This window comes from Vipera berus (assembly GCF_964194415.1).
Source record: "Vipera berus genome assembly, chromosome: 2".
NCBI classification, from domain to species: Eukaryota; Metazoa; Chordata; class Lepidosauria; order Squamata; family Viperidae; genus Vipera; species Vipera berus.
In genome coordinates, this window is record NC_138203.1 from 273,353,447 (window position 1) to 273,363,804 (window position 10,358).

The following is a 10,358-nucleotide window of genomic DNA, read 5'->3' on the forward strand; positions in this document are numbered from 1 at the left end:
TCTCTTCCATCCACGACCAGGGAGATTAGCTACAGTGCCATGGGTTGCAAACTTCTTGATAATGTTGCGCACTGTGGACAAAGGTAAATCTAGATCTCTGGAGATGGACTTGTAACCTTGAGATTCTTGATATTTGTCCACAATTTTGGTTCTCAAGTCCTTAGTTCTCTTCTCTTTCTGTTGTCCATGCTTAGTATGGCACACACAGACACACAATGCAAAGACTAAGTGAACTTCTCTCCTTTTTATCTGCTTTCAGGTGTGATTTTTATATTGCCCACACCTGTTACTTGCCCCAGGTGAGTTTAAAGGAGCATCACATGCTTGAAACAATCTTATTTATCCACAATTTTGAAAGGGTGCCAATAATTTTGTCCAGCCCATTTTTGGAGTTTTGTTTGACATATCCAATTTGCTTTTTTCCTCCCTTTTTTGTTGTGTTCCAATACACACAAAGGGAATAAACCTGTGTATAGCATAACATGTGTTCCTGCAATACTTTTCTGTGAGAAATACTTGATTTTCTGGAAAAATTTCTGGGGTGCCAACAATTTCGGCCATGACTGTACATATCTATATATATGTATTTCTATTTGTTAATAAAATATATATGGTAACCCAATTCATGGTGACTGGGTGGCTTGCAGCAATAACACTTTAATACAGAAACCAATAAAGGCCATATATTGCAAAATGGCAAAGTTTAAAGCCTCCACATTTAACATATAGTTCTCCTACAAATACTCCTACAAATACAGGGCACTTCTAGCAAGGTGGATGGCACTTTTGATGATTTGGGAGTCCCACAATTTTATGAATCCTCTTGTGGCTCTAGGGAAGGATGGTGGTGGCGGCCTTATGCTTTGAGGCTGCTTTTCTTCACCTAGAACTGGAGCTTAGTCAAGGTGGAGGAAATTATAGTAAAGGTAAAGGTTCCCCCACACATGCGTGTTAGTCGTTTCCGACTCTAGGGGCCGGTGCTCATCTCCATTTCAAAGCCGAAGAGCCAGAGCTTGTCCGAGGACGTCTCCGTGGTCATGTGGCCGGCATGACTAGATGCCAAAGGCATTATGAACTGTCCTAAATATCAAGTCAATTTCGGCACAAAACCTTCAAGCCTCTGCCAGAATCCTGAAGATGAAGAATAATTTCGCCATTCAATGACCCAGAGCATATTCCCATGTCATTAAAACAATGGCCTCACCAGGGGAACATCTAAGTTTTGGAATGGCCCAGCTGGAGCCCGGACCTGAATCCAATTAAAAAAATTTGGGTGACTCTCACAATCTGACAAGATTTGGAGCGATTTGCAAGGAAGAGTGGGCAAAGATTCCCAAGGCAAGATGTGCCAGGCTCCTATCTCAAAAACCTGCATGCTGTGATAAGATCAAAAAGAGCTTCAGGAAAGAATTAATTTAAGGCTGCACATCTTTATTGTTAAGTTTATTATTGTTAGCTTTCCTCATAAAATACTTGTTTTTCAATTGAATTGTACAACTTTTAAGTTATATTAAAGGTGAAAAAATCTGAGGTGATTTGTCTTGGTCTGATTTACTTACATCCCAAAAACCTGGCATTTTACAAGAAGTTGGAGATGTTCCCTATGCCCTGTATATTCTGAGGGGTTCTGGGGATAAGGTGACATACTGTAGATGCAGATATATGAATAGAGAGAAATATTCATGCCTACAAATGTATATATGTAGAAATTCCATCTGTATTTTAGCCTCAAAAATTTCCCAAAATTGTTACAGTCCAACAGTCTGCACTAATTTTAGACATGTGGGGGCTTTAACTGATCAGATGATGCCTAAAGTCTCTGCAAGATTTGAAGCACCGGTTTTGCCCATGGAAGCCCTTAGCTCCCAATAAGGGCAGAAAATACTGTCCACAAGCCCTCTGGTGACATCCCCATTCAACAGTCCTCACTTACTGACCACAATTGGGACTGGCATCTATGTCAGAGGTCCCCAACATTTTGGGCACCAGGGACCGGTTCCATGGAGAAAGGTTTTTCACGGACCGGAGCGTGTGTAGTTTTCTGTGCTGCCTGCATCCCACGGCTGGGGCTTTGCTTGTTTGTGTGGACCAGTTGCTGGCATGCTGCAGCCTGGTAGCAGTCCACAGACCGGGGGTTGGGGGCCCCTGATCTATGTCAAAAAGTCCAATCATTAAGCATGAAGTCACATGACAGTGCCAATTTACATCTGCTCCTCTGCCATTGTTAAGCTAATCACTGTGGGTTGTTAAAGGCACTTTCACATGACTGTGACTGGCAACATCTTGCCACCATCCCCTCCTCAGAAGCTGGCTGGGAAGGTCACAAGTGGGATCATAAATGTGCACCGATTGACAGCATCCAGATTGGTGCAACTCCTTTTCCTGCACCTACAGAACTACAGGAAATGCCAAAGAAGTGCCACGATGGCCCCAAATTTGTGGACCTGGCATACGTCTGGTTTTACAGTGCCATAGAAACTTTGAAGGCCCATGGAACAAATAGTAAGTGAGGACTGCCTACACAAATGAACCTCACAAAAGATCCTCAATACCTATTTTTTAAAAAGCAAAAGTTCTGGCTTAAGCACTGTTGAACCTGGTTAATACCCTGATGGGGCTCCAACAGGACATATCGTGCTTGTTAGCTAAACATGGAAGTAAAAGAACGTAGAATCCCAGAAGAGACCAGTGGCAGATCACTCTCATATTGTCCATAAAACCCCAGGGAATCAATCTTAACCTGAAGGAGACTTTTAAAAATCTTCCAGCCAGTAGAAAATTGAGGTCACCAGTTTTAGAGCCTACAGAATCAGTTGAATAAAATCTGGGTTAGGAAGGAACATGCAGTTGTTTCTCTTCTTTTACACCATGGAGGAAACCAGGTAGCCCCACTAGCTACCGGCTTCTTCTCTGATCTGATCCGATCTGACCTTCCAGCTGCTCCTTCGGCTCTGAGAAAAGCAGGAGAGCCTCCCCCTCCGACCCCCCCCACTCCATCCTCCTATGGGTGAGCCCGAAGAGGAGGTTCCTCTGCCTTTCTCCGCTCCTCGACATCCTTTCTAGGAATACTCGCTGGTTTTAACTCTTTTCACTTCAGCTGCTCCCCCCACCTCTCCGGTTTGATGTCTCAACTCAGCACCATCGACGCCGCTATTTGATGGGTGGGGTTTTTTAGGTGCTTGACAGAACCCTCAATTATTAATCATGCATATTTTCTGGGTTTAGGTCAGGGGTAGGCAACCTTGGCTCTTTTATGATTCGCGGACTTCAACTCCCAGAATTCCTGAGCCAGCTACGCTGGCTCAGGAATTCTGGAAGTTGAAGTCCGCGAGTCATAAAAGAGCCAAGGTTGCCGACCCCTGGTTTAGGTTATTCGGGTTCTGCCATTCTCCTATGGGGGGAGGGGAGAGGCCAGGGGTTTGTAGTGCATGTAGGGATGAAGCTGACAACTATATATGGACGCACACAGAAATACTTCAGGACGTTTTTGGCTGCAGCACCTGCTAACTTTATGAAGCTAAATAGGGTGAAGCTTCAATCTTACAGCTACAATCATTTGCCGAAGGAGGTTTCAGGGAGTTATCTTGCACCCCTGAAGACGAAAAACTGGCTGGAACCATCTTCTCCAGCCCGCAAGGAAGATGCCCTTTCTCGTTGGCTGTTGTACATCATTTCCCCTTACACATTTACACTTTCCTTTGGTTTAGTTGCAGTAAGAGGAACAACGACTGCACTTTTGGGAGACCTGAAAGAAAAGGTTTAGGATAGATCCTCAGGGAGAAAACCTATAGGTGTGTGTTCAATGGGAGTGGAATACGACTTCATGGCACGTAAGCCCGGAATCAATGAAAACATCTTGCAAACGTTTGAGGGTTGAGATAGGACGAGCCTGATTTTCAGCCTTATGTCGCTTGATGGCGCTCTACAAATCGGGAACACGCATGCCTAGAAAGCAGAGACTACAGCAGCGGCATCGGAGGGAGAAAGGCTGAGCTGGAACGAATTGAAACGATAGACCAGAGAGGACGGAGAGGAGAGGAGGCCAAAAACAAAGGAACTTCCTCTTCCGGCTCAGCCACGGGAGAAAGATGGCGTCGGCGGAGCCTCTTCCTGTGTTTCGAGGGTCAAAGCGGCTTTTGGGAGGTGAGTGGAAGGCAGGTCGGAGGAGAAGCCGGGAGTAAATCGGGCTCTTTGGTTTCCTCCGCGGTGTGGAAGCAGCGAAGGGACGAGGCTGAAAGATGTCGGGCTGCTGCTGCGTGTTCCTTCCTAAATTTTATTCCTCTCTGGCTGCACGTTTTAAAACTGCTGCCTGTGATTTTCTGCTGGGAGATTTGGGAAATTATTTTTTTAAAAAGTATTTCTATTTCATATTTTGTAACGGCCCCTCTCCCTCAGCCTTTACGTAACACTTCATTCGTTGTGATTTTATTTACACGTTGTATTCTTGACAAGCGAGGAGTTTCATGGGCAAAAGTTGAGTCAACGCACTTCTGCTGCGTTTTGCACACTGAAATACACACAATTGTTTGCATAAATAAATTCTTAGCTGTGGATTTCTGTGTCAATAGGCACACATGCAGTGCATTCAGAAAGTTTTCACTTTTGTCAAATTTGTTATGCTGCAGCCTGATTCTAGTTGTTGAAATTGATTTCTTTTCATTAATCTACAGTCAGTACCCCATAATGACAAAGTGAAAATAGAATTTTAGAAATGTCTGTAAATTTATTTAAAAACCGAAATATCACATTTGACATAAATATTCACACAGTATTTTGTTGAAGCACCTTTGGCAGCAATTACACCCTCAAGTTTTTTTGGGATATGGCCTGGCAAGCTTTGCACACCTGGGGGATTTTCTGCCATTCTTCCTTGAAAATTCTTTCAAGCTCAGGTGACTGTCAGTAGACAGCCATTGCCAGGTCCCTCCAGAGATGCTCAATAGGATCCAAGTCAGAGCTCTGGCTGGGCCACTCTGGGAGATTCACGGAGTTGTTCCTATGCCAGTCCTGTGTTGTTTTGGCTGTGTGCTTAGTATCGGTGTAATGTTGGAAAGTGAACCATATCAGCCCATTCTTAGATCCTGAGTTCTGTGGAACAGGTTTTCATTGAGGATATCCCTGTTTGGCAGTTTGGCAGTTCCAAGAAGGCTCCACACCCATTTGCACTACCCAGTGCCCCAGGATATTTTCAACATATGGTACAATGATTCTGAAATAATATCTGCCAGCTCCTTCAGAACTCTGGGATGTAATCCATCAGGTCCCAGTGATTTATATTGATCAAGATCAGACGTGTTCTCTTACCATCTTCTTGCTTATTTTAGTTTCTAGTTCTAGTCTGTCTTACAGTTATGTTTTTTGTAGGTTGGGCTATAGTTTCATTTTGCGTGAAGACTAATGCAAAGATGGAGTTAAGCAGCTCGCCTTTCTACTGCGTTACTTCCTTGACATTTTCTCCCTTTAGTGGACCAACTGTTTCCTTAACCTTTTTCTTGTTGTTTATATGTTGAAAGAAATTGTATTATTATTATCTTTGACTTTTGTTGCAAGTCTTTGTTCATTCTGAGCTTTTGCTTTCCTGACTTCACCTTTGCAGATTTGAGCTATCTGCTGATATTCTGCCTTAGTTATGTGTCCCTCTTTTCATTTTTTTTGTACTTATCCTTTTTGTCTTTCACTTTATCAGAAAGATTTTTGTGCAACCGTGCTGGTTTCTTCTTGGATTTCTTCTTTTTCAGTAATATCGTGTGGAACTGGGCTTTTATTATCATATTTTTCAGTGTTTCCCATACTTCTTGAGTTGTTTTCCCCTTTTGGATTTTCATCCATGGTATTTTTCTTAGGCTGTCTCTGAGTTTGTTAAAATCAGCTCTTTTAAAGTTTAAGACTCTAGTTCTGGGTGTCAAGCTGCTGGCCTGCGGGCTGGATGCATCATAGTGAAACTGCGCCCACCGCATTGCCAGCAATGGCAAAAAAAGTCACGTTACATTGAGAAACATCACGTGATGTTGTGAGTTTGACACCCCTGCTCTAGTTGGATTGTATTCTGTTGCTTGTATTTGCATTATATTGAATTGAAATATGACATAGTGACTCTCGCCCAAGGTTCTGGCAACTTCAACTCTCTATTAGTAAGAATTAGGTCCAGTATAGCTTCTCTAATTCTCTCATTTTGAATGACGACGTTGTCAGATAAGTTGGATAGAAATCTGTTTGATCTCCCACTTGCTGCAGAATTTGTCTCCCAGTTCATATCAGGGAAGTTTCCCATTACTACTGGGGTATGTCTCCTACGTACATTTGTTAACTGATTAGCAAGAGTTCATCTATTTCTTCTGCTTGATTGGGTGGCCTATAGTATACACCTATAGCAATGTATTTTTTCCCTTTTATATTGCCCCATGTGGATTTTCATCCTTGGTTTTGTGCATTTCTATAGAGATGCAGTGATCTTTTTTATATGATGCAACAACACCTCTTTTGTTAGGTCTGTTTGTTTTGGAACAGTTTGTATCCTTCCATCATTCCAGTCATGAGTTTCACCTTACCAAGCTTCAGTAATGGCAACTGTGTCATGTCTGCCTTTGTGTCCTAGTACTTCAAGTTCACCTTGTTTGTTTTCTAAAATTTTGAGTGTTACTGTATAGCGTGGCATTTCAGTCCTTTATGGGTCTTGGGTATGTTTCTTATATCTCTTATTTTGTAACTGGGATTTACATCCTTTCCATCACTCTCAACTTCATTATGTTTTTCTTTTTTATTTCTTCTTTCTCTTTACTCCCTACCTTCTTATGTGATTGGTTATCTTTTTGTATAAAATTAGGTTCTAAAGGTCACTCCTGCCCCCCCTCTATTTTAGTTTAAAGCCCTTTTGAAAAGATGAGCCGGTCTTTCCAGTTTTTGTGAGGTTCACTCCATCCCTTGCCAGTAGCCCTTCATGTATGAAATGAAAACTATGGTCTAGGACAGGGGTCGGCAACCTTAAACACAAAAAGCCACTTGGACCCATTTCCCAGAGGGAAAAAAACACTGGGAGACACAAAATGCGTGCGCAAACGCGAGGAGGGGAACTTGATTGAAGAGTTTAATTAAAAAGAAATAGAGGCTGCTATGCATGAGTTCTCTCCCTCCCTCCCTCTCTCTCTCTTTCCCTCCCTCTCTTTCTCTCTCCCTCTCTCTGATCTTCTGCTCACCTGGCAAGCTGTTCTCGGACAAGCTAACACATTCTTTTTGGGCTGGCTCTCCTGCCCTTGGTCTGCCAGTCCCTCCCCCCTCTCTCTGTGTGTGTGTTTGTGTGTGTGTGAGAGAGAAAGAGAGCTGCTGCTTCCTGTGGAGACACAGCAAAGGCAGGAGCCCCACCCAATAGGTTTGTCAGCTTCTCGAAGAACAGCCTGAGGCCACTCTCCTTTTTACACACACACACACACACACACACACACACACACACACACACACACTGCAAATGGCAGAGGACGACTGGGAGCCGCAGGAGAAGGCTGAAAGAGCCCCATGTGGCTCCATAGCTGTGGGTTGCCGACCCCTGGTCTAGGAAACTGAAGTCCTATTGACAAGACTATTTTTTAAGCCAGTAGTTCATTTCTCAAATACTCTGCTCCCTCATTGGATGTTGGCCTTTTGTTGGAAGTATAGATGAAAACACCACTTATGCTCTTAATTCTTTAATTTTCTTCCCAAGCTGTTCGTAATCTCTTACTGTTTTCAGATTCATTGTTATGTCATTGTTCCCCATATGTAGGAGAAAAAAGGGGTAGTAATCCATGGGATTGATTATTTTAGTAATAAACTCAGTTACATGATTGGTTTTTTGCTACATGGAGACAATATACCTCCCCAGATAGAGATAGAGCAAGGGTTCCCAACCAGGAGTGCTTGTATCCCCTGTGGGTGCGAGACGATATTCCAGGGGGTGCGAAAACCTGGGTTTAGAAGTTTCAAAATTATAGCGAATATGCACAATCCATTATTTTAAACCTTTGTAAGGGGTGTGAGAATATATCAGAAGCGGAGTATAGAAAAGGTTGGGAGCCACTGAGATAGAGAGTAACATAGATAGCGAGAGTAATAGAGATAGAGAGAGCAATAGAGATTAATGTAATGTATGTGTATGTATGTATGTAGAACAGACATGTCAAACACAAGGCCCGAGGGCCAGATCCGGCCCATGAAGTGGTTTCATGTGGCCCACGAAGCCATCCTGGAAACAGTGAGGGAACGGCCCCCACTGCCTTGGCCCTGGCCCAGAGACCCTCCTTCTGCCAGAGACCCTCAGATCTGTCCCACTCCTGCCCAGGCCCCCATAGGCACCCTTGATGCGAACAATGTAGAGCTGGCCATGCCCACCCAGTGGGCCATATGCACTTTAGCCATGCCCACCCAGTAGGCCACACCCTCCCAGGCCACACCCACCCGGCCCGCTGAGGGCAACCGCAATGCTGATGTGGCCCTCAATAAAATTGAGTTTGACACCCCTGATGTAGATAGACAGATAGAAATGAGAGATTGACTCAATCATAAAATTAGATATGTAGAGTAATAGTGAGTTAGTGTGTGTGAGAGATAATAGAGTAAGAGAGGGAAATATAGATAGATATGTGTCATCTGCCCAAGCCCCCCCAAAATAGAATTTTATGATTGACTCAATATTTGAACATGAATCTAATCAGTCTTCTATATGCCAAATGAATCCTAATTAATATTAGAGGTTAAACTAGAATTTTGATGTTTTCATGGTAATATAAGGGTTTTTTTTGCTGTTTTCACACATTCTGAAGCCATTTTTTAAAAACAATAATGAAACTAACCCATTAATATGAATCTTACAGAGAAAGTGGATGCCAAGAAGAGCAGCATGGACAACAGAGAATGAGAAGCAGCCTTAAAATGCACAATATACCATAAATCGAAATCCTTTCTACTTCCTCCAGAAAGTGTAAGAATTCTTCTCCTTCCTCAGCAATGAGAAACAAGGGAGAGAATAACAAGAACTGAGTTTTGAGCTGAAAAAATAAGAGTATATAGAACTCAAGAAAACATTACATGAGAAGTCAAGGAGGACAGTTTTCAAATAAAGAAAAAAATGAGAAATGGCTGGAAGTCAGTGGGAAGGAAAAGATACCTGGGATATCAAAAATGGGCAGGTATTAATTAAAGCCTTTGCGGAAGGAAAAGATCAGAAATATTTTTGGCCTCCTCAAGAATCCAAGAATATCAGTGTTGGAAAAACCCACAGAGTGCCTATTGTGGGAAAAGCACAGATTGCAGATTGCCACTGAATATGCGTGAGAGAATCCACACTATAAAAAGGCATAGGAATGCTTGGAGAGCGGCAAATCTTTACTCAGAACAGCTTCTTCAGGATTCATGGAAGGACCCATACTGGAGAGAAGCTCTATCACTTCTTCCAATGCGACAAAAGTTTTAGCCTGCACACAAATCTGGTGAATAGACAGGACTCACAATAGAAAGAAACCATATGAGTGTCCAGACTGTGGGAAAAGTTTCACTCAGAATTCCAAGCTGGTGATACAACAAACTCACACAGGAGAAAAACTATACGAGTGTCTTGATTGTAGGAAGTTTCAGTTGGAATTCCAATTTGGTGAGACATAAGATGACTCACACTGAGCAGAAACTCTTTGAATGTCTGGATTGTGGCAAAGGCTTTAGTCATAATTCCAACCTGATCATACACCAGAGGAGTCACACAGGAGTGAAACCGTATGAGTGTCCAGATTGTGGGAAAAGTTTCATTCAGAATGGCAGTCTAGTGAGACATCAAATTACTCACACAGGAGAGAAACCATATGAGTGTCCAGATTGTGGCAAACGTTTCAGTCAGAATTCCCACCTAGTGATACACCAGAGGACCCACATAGGAGAAAAACCATACGAGTGTCTGGATTGTGGGAAAAGTTTCAGTCAGAATTCCTACCTGGTGAAACATCAGAGGACTCACACAGGAGAAAAACCATATGAGTGTCCTGATTGTGGGAAAAGTTTCTCTCGAAATTCTGTTCTGGTGATACACCAGAGGACTCACACAGGAGAGAAACCATATTACTGTCCAGATTGTGGGAAAAGTTTCAGGCAGAATTCCAACTTGGTGCTTCACCAGAGGACTCACACGGGAGAGAAACCATATCAGTGTACAGATTGTGGGAAAGGTTTCAGGCAGAATTCCAACTTGGTGATACACCAGAGGTCTCACACTGGAGAAAAACCATATGAGTGTCCAATTTGTGGGGAAAGTTTCCAGCAGAATTCCAACTTGGTGAGACACCAGAGTATTCACACGGGAGAGAAACCATATGAGTGTCTCAAATGTGGGAAAAGTTTCA